The sequence below is a fragment of the Macaca mulatta genome, chromosome 2 (assembly GCF_049350105.2).
Source record: "Macaca mulatta isolate MMU2019108-1 chromosome 2, T2T-MMU8v2.0, whole genome shotgun sequence".
Classification (NCBI taxonomy): Eukaryota; Metazoa; Chordata; class Mammalia; order Primates; family Cercopithecidae; genus Macaca; species Macaca mulatta.
Genome location: NC_133407.1, coordinates 124,797,600 through 124,815,408, shown reverse-complemented (window position 1 = coordinate 124,815,408; position 17,809 = coordinate 124,797,600). Strand labels below are relative to the sequence as shown.

The following is a 17,809-nucleotide window of genomic DNA, read 5'->3' as shown; positions in this document are numbered from 1 at the left end:
CAAAAACAGACAAAAAGTCATCGAATTTATTGTTGTGGGAGAATTCGTCGGTACTTGGTCGGACTTTCTTACACCTATTTTATGGTTTGTTGTTTTTATTTTTAGCGTCAAAGGGGGGATTTTAAAGGTATATCCGAGTTGGGGGTGGCGGGGTGAAGGAGGCAGGTTAGTGGAACTTGAGATGCATCTGCAGGTTTCTCTGTAGGCTTATATTCTGCCCTCGCTGTGTTACCTTGGAACAGCCACTCACAGCGCTTATCTGGGAAACAAGGAGCCCAAAGCTCCCAGGTCAAGTGGCCCAAGGATGCTGCCTGAAGCCGAAATCTAAATTGAGGTCATGCTTGCGAAAGTTTACCACTTGCAGATTTACTGCTGTTATTATTCTGGTCTCTCAGAAATGTGCTGGGACCAGTGGAAAATACCCACAGTGGTTGTTTTAGAAAGGTTCTGACCCGGGCCGGGCCCAGACTACCAAGGGCGGTCCCTACTCGCACCTGATGTTAAGCCTTGGTTTAAGCCTGCGGCCGGAGGCCTGGGCAGCGGAGGCTCCTGGGAGTTGCAGTCCCGCCCCTTGTTTCTCGTCGAGCAGGTACTCCACCTCGTGGGGTGCCATTTTGCACGGCGAGATGTCTCCTGGGAGATGAAGTCTCGCTTCTAGCCGTTCTGTAGAGCAGCCCCTTGACTCGGAACTACAACTCCCATGTGGACCTGCGTTCATGGCTGCCGGCCTCTGTCCACCTGCTGCAACCTGGACTAGAGATGTTTAGTAAAGAAAGAAGTCTAGGGGTGTGTGTGTGTGTGTGTGTGTGTGTGTGTGTGTGTGTGTGTGTGTGTGTGTGTGTGTGTGTGTGTGTGTGTGTGTGTGTGTGTGTGTGTGTGTGTGTGTGTGTGTGTGTGTGTGTGTGTGTGTGTGTGTGTGTGTGTGTGTGTGTGTGTGTTGTTACTGATTGCATATGCTGTTCTAAGTATTAGATATGGGAGTGTTGTATACAGTGTTCCAAGTATTAATGTACATGCTTTCAAAACCACTAACACTTGACCATTTAGATCATGTTCACATGATCTCTTTTTAATACTACATTTCCCATTTGTATATGAGAAAAAACTTGAGAAGATAGCTGATGATTACACAGCTGGCAATATAATATATATTCAATAAAATATGTATGATATGATTTAATCCTCTTAAAAGCTATATGAGAGTGAGAACCTTTTTTTTTTTTTTTTTTTGAGACGGAGTCTCGCTTTGTCACCCAGGCTGGAGTGCAGTGGCCGGATCTCAGCTCACTGCAAGCTCCGCCTCCCGGGTTCACGCCATTCTCCTGCCTCAGCCTCCCGAGTAGCTGGGACTACAGGCGCCTGCCACCTCGCCCGGCTAAGTTTTTGTATTTTTAGTAGAGACGGGGTTTCACTGTGTTAGCCAGGATGGTCTCGATCTCCTGACCTCGTGATCCGCCCATCTCGGCCTCCCGAGAACCATTTTTATATTAACTTTACAGATTAGAAAACTAAGGCTAGGAAAGCTAAGTAACTTGTTCAAGTTACAATACTGGTGAATAAAAGGACTGAGACTGTAAGCCCTTCGGCTTAACAGTGTCTGCTTAGAGAAAGACCTACCTTACAGAGCCAAGGGAGAGTCCAACCTTTCTGGTTACAGAATTTTGAATATTTTCATTATACCATGTTGCCTCTGTAGTTAGACACTAAAGGTTTGAGCTGCAAAAAATTTGAGATAATTTAATTCTAATGCAAAGATCTTGGAACACTTCTTGGCCTATAATAAAGGTTCCACAAATGCTAGCTGTATATTGTTGTAGAATACCTTTATTTTAGAGATGAGGAAACTGGCCCAGGTGGTAAAGCAGTTTGCCCAAGGTCACATACACAGTTGGTTTGTGTCAGAGATGAGACTAGAACCAAGCGTCTTGTTTTCAAGTCCAAGGTTATTTTCATTCTACCAGCAGTCAGCTAGGAGGAACAGCAGATGTGTAGCTTTGTAGATGATGGTTTCTCCTGTAATTTGTTCTTTCAAGGCCACAGACCAGGACCAATTGTTGTAAAGTATCTTATTATTGGTAAGGTTGTAATATTTCATGAATTCAACAAATATGTTTTGAGCTTCTTTATATGGTCATCTCTCTTAACGTGCAGGGACCACATAGATGATAAGGACTTAATGCATTCGAACTGGAAGGACCTTATAAATCATCTAATCTAACTCTTATTTTATAAATGAGGAGAGTGGTATAAAGTAGTGTGCAATCTTCATCTCATGCCCTCATGTCAAAAGCATCCTGTTTCTGCAAGAAGGCAGATTTCTGGAGTCCTCACAGTAGTGTGGATAACCTTTTCAGGCTTATGCTTTTCTATTTGGTATCCTTGTCTTGGCCTTTTTTCCTGCAGCCTTTGATAGAATGCTTTAGGAAATGTTTTTGTGTCCCCATCTTTATTTGTGTATTCATGTAACTTCAACATGCTCTGTTTCCATTTTGGAAATTAGTCTGGTTTTGTCTCCCACTACTCTTTTCTCTTTTATTCTTTCAGGCACTTGAGAACAAATTCTGACACTATGTTTGCATTCACATGTTAAAATCTGACCCTCTAATATGAACTATCAGAAATCTAACAAGTTGTGACTTCCATTTTGGAAGACATATTGGCCTTTTCAATTATGTATTCACAGATAATAAGGCAGGTAACTCTGGTCTCTTCTGAAAGATGATTTCCATATAGTTGCGTAATAAAGTAACAGTTTTATGAATTGTTGGCTAAACATTCCTGAAACAGTCTATTTGAGAAGTTTTCCTCATCACCCCATGCTCCCACCCCCACACTCTCCCAACTGATAGTCTGATCATTCATCTTCCACCACAGTGCCTGACCACCAGTAGACACTGAAAAAGTACTTGTGGCATTGCATTCATAAGCACTCTGTTCCCACATCTTTTCATTGAATCTGTTTACTCTTTTAATGTAGAAGTGCAGCTTTGAAATATAAGATGTAGGAGGTTACTTTGCTTTCAACATGTACATTGCAGAGAAAAATCTCAGCCTTTGAGGTCGTTCTCCAAGGGGTTGTCTCTTTGGGAATGTCCACATCTGTGACTTCTCAGATGAGAAAGTGATCCAAATAGTAAGACATAGCAGAGAAGCAGTAGAGGGGTTGTCTGAGGACCTATGATTTAATTCCCAGCTGTGCCTTTTAGACAAGTTACTTAGCCCTTGGTTTTCTCTCTTAAAATAGGGATAACAAGCATTTCTACCTCACAGTGATGATGAAGAAGAAAGTGTGTTTAAAGCTTTGAGCATGTTGTCAGGCTCTTAACAGCTTGCAGTCAATAGATAAATATAATAGGTCTTATTTTTGTTATTGTAAGCCTGATATATGAAAATTCACATTTCCTCAAGATTTAAAACTTGAGGCAGATATTTATATTATAAAAGAATTTGTTTGCCGCTTGTTTTCTTAGAGTAGCACACTTGGTCATCACATTTAAAATATGAAGTTCCTCACAACTCTTGATAACCTGTCTTGTCAGCACAGTGACACTCTCTTGTGTGGGCAGAGAGATAGTGAAGCTTTTGGCTCGGTACTGCCTGCTGAGAGGTCCCTGATCTATGGTTCCACCTATATATTAAATCTTTGATTTAAAAGCAGTCTGTTTCTGTCAGTGGGAACTTCTGTCTGTCTCTAGAAAGGATTGGGCCTATCCCAGGAGCCTCAGGGTTAGAGTGAGGCAGTTGTCATCCAGCTGGTGAATAATACTGGGACAATGACCATGGGGATGTGGCAGTGCTTCTTTCTAAAGCTGACAACTTCAGTAGCCATGAGGTTACTGATAAGGAGGTGAGTTACTGAAAAGAAGTGTTGCAGGGAACAGGGAAGGAGAAACAGAAATGCGGATCACAGCAACAGCAGAGGAGACAGACAAAGGAAACAGCAGAGGCCCTCGGCATCCTAAACATGTTTTTATTCAGCACATTTATCTTGCTCCTAACTCTGTGCCAGGCACTGCATCTGCTCTGGTGAGAGCAGTAAATGGGGCTGGCAGGGAGGCAGTGATGGGGTGAATGAGGGTATATTCTCGGCAGGGAAGAACCTAGTACAAGGGAGGAAGGGAGGAAGGGAGAAAGAGAGGGAGGGAGGGAGGGAGTGTTGGGATTTGATGAGCAGAAAGAAGGTCTGTTTGCCTAGGGTATGAAAATCAATGGCTGGAGGAGGTGGAGAGAATAAGGCTGCAGAGGTGAGCCTGAGTAATAGATTTATTTTTCTTTTTTTAAATTTTACTTTAAGTTCTGGGATACATGTGCAGAATGTACAGGTTTGTTACATAGGTATACATGTGCCATGGTGGTTTGCTGCACCTGTCAATCTGTCATCTAGGTTTTAAGCCCCGTATGCATTAGGTATTTGTCCTAATGCTCTCCTTCCCCTTGCTCCCCACCCCCCAACAGGCCCCGGTGTATGATGTTCCCCTCCCTGTGTCCATGCGTTCTCATTATTCAACTCCCACTTATGAGTGAGAACATGTGGTATTTGCTTTTCTGTTCCTGTGTTAGTTTGCTGAGAATGGTGAGTCTGAGTAATATTATGCAGAGTTTGGTTACCTGCATTTCGACCTTATTCCAAGGGCATTTGGGAAACTGTTTAATGGCCTTAAATGGGGAAATGAAATTATTGGATTTGTTTTCACGAAAGTATGGATGTATAGCAATGTATTGTATTATTGAAGATTACTAAGAGTGTAGACTTTAAGTGTTCTTGTTCCCAGAAAGGGGTCTCGATCCAGACCCCAAGAGAGGGTTCTTGAATCTTATGCAAGAAAGAATTCAGGGCAAGTCCATAGAGTAAAGTGAAAGCAAGTTTATTAAGAAAGTAAAGGAATAAAAAGATGGCTACTCCATAGATGGAGCAGTCCTGAGGGCGGCTGGTTTCCCATTTTTATGGTTATTTCTTAATGACATGCTAAACAAGGCATGGATTATTCATAACTCCTCTTTTTGGACCATATAGGGCAACTTTCTGACATCGCCCCATGGCATTTCTAAACTGTCATGGCGCTGGAGGGAGTAGAGCAGTGAGGACAACCAGAGGTCACTCTCAGCGCCATTTTGGTTTGGGGGATTTTAGCCAACTTCTCTACTGCAACCTGTTTTATCAGCAAGGTCTTTATTACCCGTATCTTGTGCCAACCTTCTATCTTATCTTGTGACTAGGAATGCCTTAACCTCTTGGGAAAGCAGCCTAGTAGATCTCAGCCTTATTTTACCCAGGCCCTATTGAAGATAGGGTTGCTCTGGTTCAAACACCTCTGACATTCTCACCACAAATAAATAAGTATTTGAGGTAATGCATATTAATTAGCTTGATGTAGCCATTCCACAGTAGATACATATTTCAAAACAAATCAGTTTTTAAAAAGTATGGATGCATTATGGATAATGAATTTATCTGAGGTAATAGTTGATGTGGGAAAAGTATGTATGCTTGTGCTTCTTTAATTTTAATGTGCATACAAGTCTCCTGCTGATCTTAAAATGCAGATTCTGTTTTAATTAAAGACCTGGAAAGGATCAGAGATTCAGTATTTCTAACAGACTGATGCTGCTGGTCCGTGGATCATCCTTTGAGTGGCAAGTACTTACGAGACTCTTCAGTGGTCTAGGTGACAGAGGATGTAGTTAAGAGAATGGACTGGTTGGGAGCAAAAGACCTGGAATTTAATCTTGGTTCTGCCACTTTCTATGTGTGTGACTCTGGGGAAAGTGTCCAAATCTCTCTGAGCCTCAATTTCCTCATCTGTGAAATGGGGGTGATAATTTCTATTGCAGAGGGATGTTTTTAGTTTTCAATGAGGTAACCCATTGAAAGTGCTTACCACGGTAACTGGTATTCCATAAATGGTAGCTAATGATTTTATTTTTATCATTATCAATTAAAAACACAAGTTGATGCATCCTGCTCTATGTTTCCTTGTTTATCATATTTTGAATACCAAGAGGACTAGACCACCTTTAATTCTACTGTTTTTACTTACCTCTATCATATGATGTTTGGAATTTCTTCAATCCTCTGTAAAAGTTGGAGTATTATGGGGTCAGGGGAGGAGAAGTATCTTTTCCTCACCCTCAGGTTCTTGGTTGAGTCCCCTGTAACAAAAGACAGATTAACGAGAGAAAAGCACACAGATTTATTTAACGTAAGTTTTATGTGACATGGGATTCTTCATAATGAAATGAAGACTCCCAAAACTGGTAAACCTCTGTATTTTTAATGCTAGATTTGGTGAAGAAGTAGATAGTTGTGTAGAAGTATGATTGAATAAGGAAGTATGAGCTAATAATGGGAGGAAATGTAGCAAGGCCTGTTTGTTCAGATTCTCTGTAACCCTTTGTCTTCGGAGATAAGGATGTTCTTTTACTCCAGGTATGGGACGTGAGAAACCTTTCACAGGAGGGTCTTAGACCTGCTTCAGGAGAAGGCCAGATAATTCTTCCTGGGTTTTATGACCTGCTTCAGAGGAGAAGGGCAGAAGGAAGGTCAGAGAGTGACCTCTGACCCTCTGGCTTCTGCTGTCTTCTCAAATTCCTTCAGCTTACAATATTTGGGGGTAGTATGTCCTGAACCCCAGCATGGGCAAATAGATATATTTCAGCCCATGAAATTCAGTCTTTCTAAATTTGATGGACAAAACCTGGGATCCTTATATTAACACATTATATATGATTATTAAGATGGGAATTCGAGGTACCTGGCCTCCTAATGTAAGTTTATTCCTTCATTATGTAATTTTAATTTGTTTGGATCGCTTTCCAACTAGTGGCTCTCAGACCTGGTGGTAAGTTAGAATCACCGGATCCAGATAACTGAAATAAGAGTGGGGAGGGAAGCAGGTGTTTTTTTTGTTTGTATGTTTTCTTTTGTTTGCTTATTATTTACATTTCCCAGCTGATTCTAAAGTGCATTTAAGATTGAAAACCACTGATTCTAATAACACAGCATCGTGGAATGAATCGGGTATAATCCAGTAGGTAAAAGATCTGAGTGGGGAATGAAATATCTAGAAAGTAGCATTCTGAAGGCTTTGGGGGTGAAAGAAAAGCACCATCACAAAGCTGTCATGGAATTTGATGAACTTACTATACATTGTGCACTAGTTACCTTTGAGATTAACTGCCAGGGACACTCTTCTCCCCCACCCTCCTTGTATCTCTTGCTGTGCTTATCTAAGGGTTTTCCTTATATCAAATTTCAGGTTGCATTTCTCGTCCTGTACTTAGTTTGCCTCATTCCTCATAGCTGGGGGTGTTGTGGGGGGCTATAATTCCATTAAAACTGTGTTCCAAAGAAACTCAGTGACATGCTTTCATGATCTGTGGTGGTGTTATTGAAAAAGTTTAAACAATTGTTCAGATAAAATACCAGTCACTTTTACTGGTGATATTCTTACATTCTAATTGAGTAGCTTGAAATGAACCATTGAAATGAACCACTTCTAGAAAGGCTGCCTATTTTTTTTTTTTTTTTTTTTTTTTTTTTTGAGACGGAGTCTCGCTCTGTCACCCAGGCTGGAGTGCAGTGGCCGGATCTCAGCTCACTGCAAGCTCCGCCTCCCAGGTTCACGCCATTCTCCTGCCTCAGCCTCCCGAGTAGCTGGGACTACAGGCGCCTGCCACCTCGCCCGGCTAAGTTTTTGTATTTTTAGTAGAGACGGGGTTTCACTGTGTTACCCAGGATGGTCTCGATCTCCTGACCTCGTGATCCGCCCGTCTCGGCCTCCCAAAGTGCTGGGATTACAGGCTTGAGCCACCGCGCCCGGCCAAGGCTGCCTATTATAAAGTTTTCTTCCTATCCCCATCCTCCCCCAACTCCATGTCAAGGCAGAAGAATAATTAAGCTAATTTGATTACATACCTTTAATTTTCTTGATGCTCCATAAATGTAGTGATTGTGAGGGAGGAAAAAAGAAAAACAATTCTTTCTCTGCTTTCTTAGATTCTGCTCCTGGGGCACTGAAAAGTAAACTGACAAAAGACAGATTAACAGCAGAAATCATTTATTACATATGCATACAGAGGTCTTCATAAAAAAGAAGTGAAGACCCTATAAGAGGTGGTTAGGTCTGGGGGCTTATATATTATGTGGAGAAGAAACTAGAGAAAGTGAAACCTCCTTTGCAAAAATTATGATGGTGAAAGAGATCTGACCTAACTGCATCTAACTTGCGTCTAACCTCCAAGCTGTCCTCGTTCATTCTTGCACATAGACCAAACTAACTTTGGGAGGATCTTAGTTTATAGTTTAACTTTGGAACAAAGATGTTAACAACCCTTTCCCAAACCCCCTAGGACTAACAAATTAGCCACAAGTTTAGAAATTATGCTTTAGGACTCATGCAACTAGAGGTCACAAGATTCTAAACCTCCCCAGTTGCTCCTGGGGATAATATCAAAACCTAAGGTTGGTGCTGGAGATATTTTTCCAACCTTGCACTTGATGGATCAGATGGCACGACCCGGATTGATAAACTGGCTCATTTGGTCTTGTGCCCCCATGCAGGAACTGACTCAGCACAGGAGGACAGCTTTGACTCCCTGTGATTGCATCTCCAATTCGACCAATCAGCACTCCCCACTACCTGGCCCCCCTATCCACCAAATTATCCTTAATAAATCCCAGTCTCTGAAATGTTCCAGGGAGACTGATCTCAGTAGTAATAAAACTCTGGTCTCCTGTTCAGCCGGCTCTGCGTGAATTAAATTCTTTCTCTGTTGCAATTCCTCCGTCTTGATAAACCGACTCTATCTGGGCAGCAGGCAAAATGAACCTGTTGGGTGGTTACAAAAGGATAAGGGGGGCCGGGCGCGGTGGCTCAAGCCTGTAATCCCAGCACTTTGGGAGGCCGAGATGGGCGGATCACGAGGTCAGGAGATCGAGACCATCCTGGCTAACACGGTGAAACCCTGTCTCTACTAAGAAATACAAAAAATAGCCGGGCGAGGTGGCGGGCGCCTGTAGTCCCAGCTACTCGGGAGGCTGAGGCTGGAGAATGGCGTGAACCCGGGAGGCGGAGCTTGCAGTGAGCTGAGATCCGGCCACTGCACTCCAGCCTGGGCTACAGAGCGAGACTCCGTCTCAAAAAAAAAAAAAAAAAAAAAAAAAAAAGGATAAGGGGATTTGGGCTTCTGGGGTAGGGGGACAAACTGTGAAAAAATGACTAGGAAATGTATGGTAAATGAAGGTTGTTTAGTAAGGTTCGTTTATGCAGGTAAGAATTCTTCTCTCTGGTAGGGAAAGGGGAACACCTTTATTTATAGAAAATATGTTACCTTTACAAAGGAAAATCTATGCCCTGCTTTTAGATAGATGGAGGAGGGCAGAGGTGTTTCTTTTTCTTTTTCTTTTTTTTGTTGTTTTTTCTGAATCTGCTGTTCTTAATTGCCTTCAACTCAAATAACCCTTATGCCAAACTGGCATATTTTGGGGTAGCATATTCTGGTCCCCTTTCAGACCCTTTCCTTTGGAAAGTTGTTTTTCCCTCTCATAGAAAATGCATACAGTTATATTTGAGTATTTATATTTATATTTAAACCCTTATATCAAGGGTCCAGGAACATTCTTGGCTTGAACATATATTACCCAGCACCATAATTTCATTTTTTTTTTAGCATTTCCTGAACCTTTGTGCCCACCAGGAGGTTATTACACAATGTAGTAGCCTTACTTGTCTAGTCTGTTGACTCCATAAAGAGAAAAAGAAAAAGGGTGGGAAGAACAGTGTTTTTGCCACAGTGTTAAATGCAGTTAAAAATTACATATTTTAGGGGTATTTTGTATGTATGCCAGTGTTTTCTTTTGATGATGAATAAGTGGGAATAGAAGAGAAAATTGAGAAACTGGTTAAGAAGTTCACAAAAGATACTCATTGACAGGATTCTGGAACTTAAAGACCCTTTCTGAGTCTTTTTTATGTGTTTATTAGTGTTCTTTATTATGGATTTACTTCTTTTTATTAACAATCAGAATTCTATTAAAATTCAGTATATTTTGCTGTTTCTCAGACTTATAGCTACTGGAGTTAGAAACCATCATAGATAATGTTGAAGTGTCAGTACTCCCTTGCAAGGTTTAATGCATGCATATTTTAGTTAGACCAGGCTGGAGGGGCATACAGTCTATAATTATTTAATCACTGAATCTGTGGAACGTGGTAAGAACAAAATTTTTATTTTCTGAGAAGTCTTCTTCCCACGTCTTAGTTTTAAAAAAACAAAGCAAAACACAAAGCTCACTGCTGCCTTTGGACTCCACATTAACTGAAGGGCGGTACCTGCTTGGTTGTGTCAGTAGATGTTTAAGCTGTGCCCAGAAGCGCGAGTTTACCTATGCGTTTGGAGCCCTGAGGATAGGTGGAGGGAAGGGTTGGAACTTGCTTAGAATAGTGATTCCAGTTCAATCTCTTCTAGGAATGATCCTGGCAAGAAATCCAAGGGAGAGCAGGAGAGGCAAGAGGGAGGTAAAACAAATGCAGAGAGTGTGGGAGAGGTAGAATAACAAAAAATAGTGGGGTGGAAAGAGAGGGGAATAGTTTTTGTTTTACAGCCACTTGTGTAAATAAAATTAGTCTCTGCCTGTCAGTTACTACATCATCAGAAAGTGGCAGGTCTAATTTTCACTGGATGTAGTCTACCACTTTGTTAGCCTGCCTGGAAGCATAGACTATGTAGCATACCAGATGCCACTTTGGGACACCTTAGATAGATGAGTAGTCAGACTCTAGTGCAGCTGAAATTGAGGTACCAAGGCCTGTGCCACCAGCCTTTCCCAATTTAAGTGATCTGGACGAGACCTGCTCTAGTGATTCTAACTTGTAGCCAGGGCCAAGAACCACTGGTTAGAAAGCACTCCCAATGGGTTAAAATTATGTCAAGAAGGGGGCACTGCAATTGGATGCACAAATTTCCATTCGAAGGCAAGGTACCTTAAATTTCCATCTTAATAATCAGATATAACATGTTACCTTAAAGATCCCAGATTTTTTCCATCAAGTTTAGAGAGACTCAGTTGTATGGGCTGAAATATATCTGTGCTCATAATACCTCAAAATTCACAGCAGATTGAGGGAGTTATAGCTTGGGCCATATGCCTACCACTTGGAATTGTTTCTATAGCCAGTGGGAGGGGGTACTGTGAGTGGCCAGGTGTGGCACAAATGCCCACCCCAGGAGAGGAGAGATTCACCCAGAGGAAGTAGGGCAGGCCTGCCACATTCTCAGCATCAGAGGCCACCATTCATACCAGAGTATATGTGACTAGTGCCCCCTGGAGTTGTGCTGTGCGAAGCTTGCAAGCCTGTACACACAGAAAGGCCCTGATTAATGAGAGGTGCTGATACCTTCAGAAGAGGGATGTGACACTAGGGATACAAAAACAACAGGTGGCCACTGTAGTTTGAAAGCCCAGTTGCTGGGTTCTGCCAGCTTAGTGGATAAAAACAAGGCCAGGAAGCTTCAGAAAAATCTACAGCTGAGGCCCTCTCTTGGCTCCTCTGAGCAGGGGATGAAGCTTCCTCTAAGCTAAGGCTTTCTCTAGCCTCTTGAACTTCCACAAGGCAACAGGCCAAGGTTTCCCTGGCCTAGAGGAGTTAGCTGTGTTTGGCTTCGTGGTGCAGATGGAACAGCTGGGTCCAACTCCTATGGGTCAAGGACTGCTGGAACTCTATGCAAGGGTCCTGGTGAGGCCAGAAGTGTTTGCATTTCCAACAAGGTGCCAGGTGATGTATATGCTGCTGGTCCATGGGCCACACTTGGAATAAAAAGATTTTAGATTTTTGTGGCTTCTACTAAGTTACCATTCTGTTTTAATGTAATGAGTAGTATTGTTTAGAATTTTTATATATATATACACACACACACACACACATATATATGTACACACACACACATATATATATGGCAAGTTGTTTTTGTTTGCAGTTTTATTTCTCCTTGTAAAATGGACATAATGGTACCTACTTCATAGATTGTTATGAATTAAATGGGATGATCTATATAAAATATCAGCACTGACCTCATGGAGTCTAGTGAAGGGGGCAGATAACACATAGGCAAACACCTGTAACAATAAGATGTCAAGTACGAGAAGGAAGAGTATAAGATACTGTGATAGTAAGAGGGACGAGTAACCTATTGAGATAAAATGGCCAGAGAGGAAGAGCTGAGAATTGAGCAGAGACCTAAGTAAAGGATGAGAGGGAGCTGGCCATATGAAGAGCTGGTATTAATAGAATGGGGTTCCAGGCAGAAGGAATAGCCTATACCAAGGCCTTAAGGTGGGAAAGAGCTTAACACCATCAAAGGGAGAAAAGAAGGCCCCTGTGGCTGAACCATAGAGAGGGCAAGGGAGACTGACATCAGATGAAGTGGCTGTATAGATAGGGCCCAGGCCATACAGGGCCTTGAAGTCAAAGTATGGAATTTGGATTTTTTTCCCATGGGTAATGCTCCTGTCCCTGGATCTCAGTATCATGGTTGGATCCAGACCTCTTCTCCACTCATCTGCTTCTTCACTGAGCACCTACTTCTAGACTTTTTTCCCCCTCCCTTTGGCCAGAACATGAGTTACAATCCTGGCTGATGCTTCCCTAATGCCTACTATGTCCTCAGGCTAATTTATTACCTGTTAAAACACTTTCCAGACCCTAGGTTCCATTTGTATAACCCGATTCCTTCTCATTTTTTTCACTAGGCTCTGATCAGAGCATCTGCGATACCCACTTCTGCCCCCTAATGCGGTATCAGGTCCGTATCCTGCCTGATTGGACTTCTCTGCCACATGGCAGTGAAAATCAAGAACAAAGCCCTAGCAGTAGTCAGGCAGATGAACACAATGAAAGGGACTGAAGAAGGAGGAACAGTTTGGGATCTATTAATTGGTGGAAAGAAGAGGAGATACATAATTTTTATATGTTAGAATCATGGCTTCAAGAGATTTTTTAAAAAGAGCTTGAAAGAAGCTGGTTGGATTCATCTAGTCCACTCTCCTTTATTTGCATATTTGAAAAACTGGCTGTAAAGAGGAGAAATGACGTGGTGTGGGTCACAGACAGTGCAATTGGCAGAATGTTGACCTTTCTTAGTTTCCTATAAGTTAGCTCCTGTGTCTTTTGCTTCCTTCTTGTACTTTTTACAGCTTTTATTTAACCTTTGATTTTTAATCAATGCTTCTCTTTCCTTTGGGCAGTGGTAGTGGCTGTTTTGCTGACGGCCGTCTCCCCTGCACCTGGTCCTTATGCAGGGTGAGTGATTTATGTCAGGTCCCTAACTGAGAATTCAGTGTTGGATTTTGCACTGTACCACACTACTTCTGGGCCATCTTCCATTACTGATTGTAAGTCATTTCTCTGGTTAGCTGAGTCTTGGCTGCATGGGGAGTATAGGCAAGTGAAATCTACAGAAACTGCAGACTTCATCCCCTTTTACCATTTCTCTGAATTTGGATAGCCTCCCATTTCTTCCCCATAATGGGGATAATGCTTTGTTTATTGTGTTAATGTTATCTATCTTCCCTCTCTAGAAAGATAGCACTATGAGGGCAGGGACAATTGTTGGTGCTGTTCATTGCTCTGTCTCCATTGCCTAGAACAATGCATGGCCTATGATACACAAAATGAAGTGTGACTCATCATAGCCATCAAGATCTGAAAGTCTGGATTGTCCTGAAGATTGTTGCTCCCTGCAAATGAGTTGTTTATACTTTGTAGAGAATAAGATTATTCAAATGCTGGGCAGTCAAGGAGGGACTCTTGAGAGAGGAACCTATAAATAAGAGCCCATTATCTGACCCTGAGGACTCACTTCTGGCTTTGCCTTTCATTTGCTGTGTCATCTTGAGTGAAGTACTCAACCTCTCTGAGCCTCACTTTTCTGTAAAATGGAGATGATAATACTACCTAGCTCTTAGAGCTGTTGTGAGAATCAAGTGAAATCATTGATTTCAATTATGTTCTACACAGTGCCTGACACATACTCAGCACTCAATAAGTATGACCTGAGAGGAGTGTCATTAAACTTGGAATGTTACTCTATTCCTGCTAGCAGTTACACATGCATGCCAGGTTTTACTTCATAAATCATAACTAAACCTTTCCCATAGGACTATGTTATTTAGTGAAGTTTCATATTCACTTTGACCATCAAATAAATGTAGAAATCATCAGTTCTGGCTATGTAAAGTTTACTGAAAATGTTGATGAACAACAACCCAGGATTCAGCACAAAAAAATAAATCCTGCTTGATGTTAAAGACAGGAATATAAATCAGAAAACAAACATATCTGTAGTACTGTAATATTTAAATGCCTTCTCATAAACACTTAAGATTCTCATTAGTCCAACATCAGAAAAACGATAAATATTAATATTTGTCATCAAAGGAAAGCTTAGAAATCAAAGCAGAGTAAACAACTGTTGTATTTCAAGGATTACATAATACTGCAAGCATTTTTAATTAAACACCCCAAAACTCTATTTTTAAAAAACTTTCCGTATGAGTTGGTTTATTTTTATCCAGTATACAAACTAAGATGGATATACATTTAATCAGAAAAAAATGCAGGTAATTTGTTGAGCCAGATCATGTTCTCAAAGATTTAGGTTGTGTTGTATGTCTACAAAAGAGACCCACATGTGTCTGAGGCAACCCTCCATCTCCATTGATCTCTAATTCTATTTCAGGAAGATTCTATTGGAAATGGGCCCTAGGTAGATCATGTAAGGGCATGGGTGCTTCCTGTCTTCATTGTGGGTTCTTTCCTGAAGAGCCTCTCTTCTCAGGTCATGTTGCTGCTGCTCTGAATGGGCCAGGAAGTATATGCAGCAGTCCCAGGGTCAGGAGGGAGCAGAGGGAGGGAGGACAGTCTACTGCCATCACTCTGAATCTATCAGGCTTTTCCTTCCTGCTTTCACAGTACCTGAGATAGCTGACTCAACATGAGATGGCTTCATCATGTCAACTGGCATTTGGGAGACCCGGGTTTTAGTTCTGGCTCTCCCACTGCCTTACGCACGTCTCTTTTCTCTGGGCCTCCCTTTCCACATCTGTAAAGCGAGGGCTTGGATCTGATCATTCTGAAGTCCTATTCCTCTCCAACATTCTGTGACCTGGGTAGAGCGCTTCAGGGACCTGATAAGCCCTTTTCCCTGCCCTCTGCAGAAGGGTAATTCTGGAGTGGCTGACTTTGGAACCAGTCAGAGCTGTAGCTCATCTTAGGTAACTCATTTAAGTTCTCAGTTTCCTCATCCATTAAATGAGAATAGTGCAAGATTGTTGTCAACACAAGAGACGTCACTGGGAAAGCATCTAGAGCTGCATTTGGTAGGTCACAGGGATTGAATAATGATGCTGTGTTATTATTACTACATATTATATTTATATAACAATATATATTTATATTTCTATATTTATATTTTATTGTATATTATATTTATATATTATAACATATAATATATAATATACTATATATTATCTCAAAATATATTATATTATTGTTTTAATATATAAATATAGTAAATATAGTATATTGTTATACACTATGTTTATATCTTGACTTAGCACTTTCTTGGCACTTTATACCACAGTTTTCTTATCTAAAAATGGGGATAGTAAGAGAACTTACCTCATTGGTTAGTCGTGAGGATTAAATGAGATAATACATGAAAACACATAGGGCACTTTCTGGTACATATTAAGCACTAATGACATGTTAGTGATTATTTTAGCTATGATTTTATTATTGGTCACAATACCTTGCTTTTTGTGAAAGCACTGGACAGGACAAGGTGAATGGGGTAGTTATGTTCTCTAATACACATGCTGAAGTCAATTTCCAGTGGTCTAAAAAAACCCAACATTTTCCCTAAACATCTCATTTATCATAGGGAAAGCTAAGTAAATGATACTGAATCTGCATTTAAAAGTCAAGTATCTGTATCCAACATGGGTTCTTTTTTTTTGAGATGGAGTCTCGCTCTGTCATCCAGGCTGGAGTGCAGTGGCGCAATCTCAGCTCACTGCAACCTCCGCCTCCTGGTTTCAAGCGATTCTTCTGTCTCAGCCTCCCAAGTAGCTGCAACTATAGGCACATACCACCGCGCCGAGCTAATTTTTCCAACATAGGTTCTTAAACCAGGATGCTTGGGCCTCTTTAAAACCTAAAATTTCAGGTCCATGATCTATCTGCACATAATAATTGAAAGCAAGTTAAAAGAGACCTTACTTTTTTTTTTTTTTTAAATTAGATTACTATGGCCAGGCACCGAACTAAGATCTTTGTGTAGATTTCGTATTTCATCCTCATAGCAACTCTATGGAGTCGATACTTGTATTATCCTTGTTTTACATATGAGAAAACTGAAGCTCAGAGAGGTTAAACAAGGGCTCAAGGACACCCAGTTGGCAAGTGGTGAGCCTAAGATATGGACCCAGGCCATCCGGCTAGGGAGCTTGAGCTATAATAGCTAATGTCCTTAGGTGGCAAAAAGGTCAGACCTGCCTGATAGCTACCTTTTCTGTAAAATGAAGTCTAATGGATAAGGACAAGGATATAAAAGGACTTGCTTTTTATCAATGACATAGCAAATTAACATTCATTTTTATTGTTTTCAAGATCATTCCATTTCAAGTGAGGGGATGAATTTCAATACAAATTAGACTTATTTAAGGAAACATCAATATTTTTCTCAAAGTGGCAGTATCAAAACCTTATGAAATTAAAGAAAATGTACTGCATTTATACAATGCAAATTTATTTGGAAAAAATTTTCTTTATCATTTTCTGTAGCTTAGCTTGCAGCTGTTGTCATGTCTGTTTTTAAAACACAAAAATAAATTGTTTCTTTTTAAGTCCATTGGATCTGCAGGCAGGTATTAGACAAAGTTGGTGTGGATGAGTTGAATATCTTGGTCGGAGGGCCCAGAATATTCTGTAAGAAGGTGCTATTTAGAAGAAATTTTCATACCAACTGCATAAGAAAATAAATTTGGAGGATTTAAAAAAATATAGAAATGCTCAAAAAATAAAATAACATTGCATTTCACCCATTCGTGATAGCACTATCAATATTTCAGTGTATACTTTTTTCCCATTGTTTTTATTGCATGCATATATTTGTTCTGTTAGTTTTCTAACAGCGAATGGACACATTTTTCTAAATTTGGATAATACTTTACATATAGTTTTGTTTTGTTTTCACTCATCAATATATTGTATGCATTTTCCCATGGCATTAATGTCTACAGAGTACTCCACTGTTAGAACATGACATTATTTTTTAATCTATCCCATGTGGTCAACGTATAGGTTTTCCCCACCGTTTTTTCTGATGTATTTGCATGTATGCATAATCACATTCATGATTTTTTTCTTAGGAGACATTTCCAGGAGTGGGAATGCTGGGCCACATTGTAAAGCTGTAGGAGTAGCTGCCTGGTGTTTCTTTGCTGCAAGCAGTGCTCCCCTGTGAACCTAGAATCCTCACTAACAACTTCTCCTGGGCTCTACTTCCCAGGAGCTTCAGAGAAGAGAATATAGAGCCAGAAGCTAGTGGGGCAATTAACCACATCAGTCTTCAGTTTCTGCTGGTTGATCAAAGAAACATGTTGGGTTACCTATACTGGCCTTAATGTGTCATGTTTTATTTAATGGGTTCCTATGTCAGCTTCAAATGCTTTCAGCTGCAAGTAACCTGCTTAAAAAGAATAGAGGTTTGTTTCTTCCACATAAAACGAAGTCTAGAAATGGTTGGCTTT

At 40.9% G+C, this 17,809-nt stretch overlaps 1 protein-coding gene across 18 annotated transcripts in view; it reads left to right on the top strand.

Moving 5' to 3' along the window:
* The window catches only part of FHIT (fragile histidine triad diadenosine triphosphatase), a 1,490,910-nt gene that overhangs the window by 649 nt on the left and 1,472,452 nt on the right, over positions 1 to 17,809 (top strand). The window lies entirely within an intron of this gene.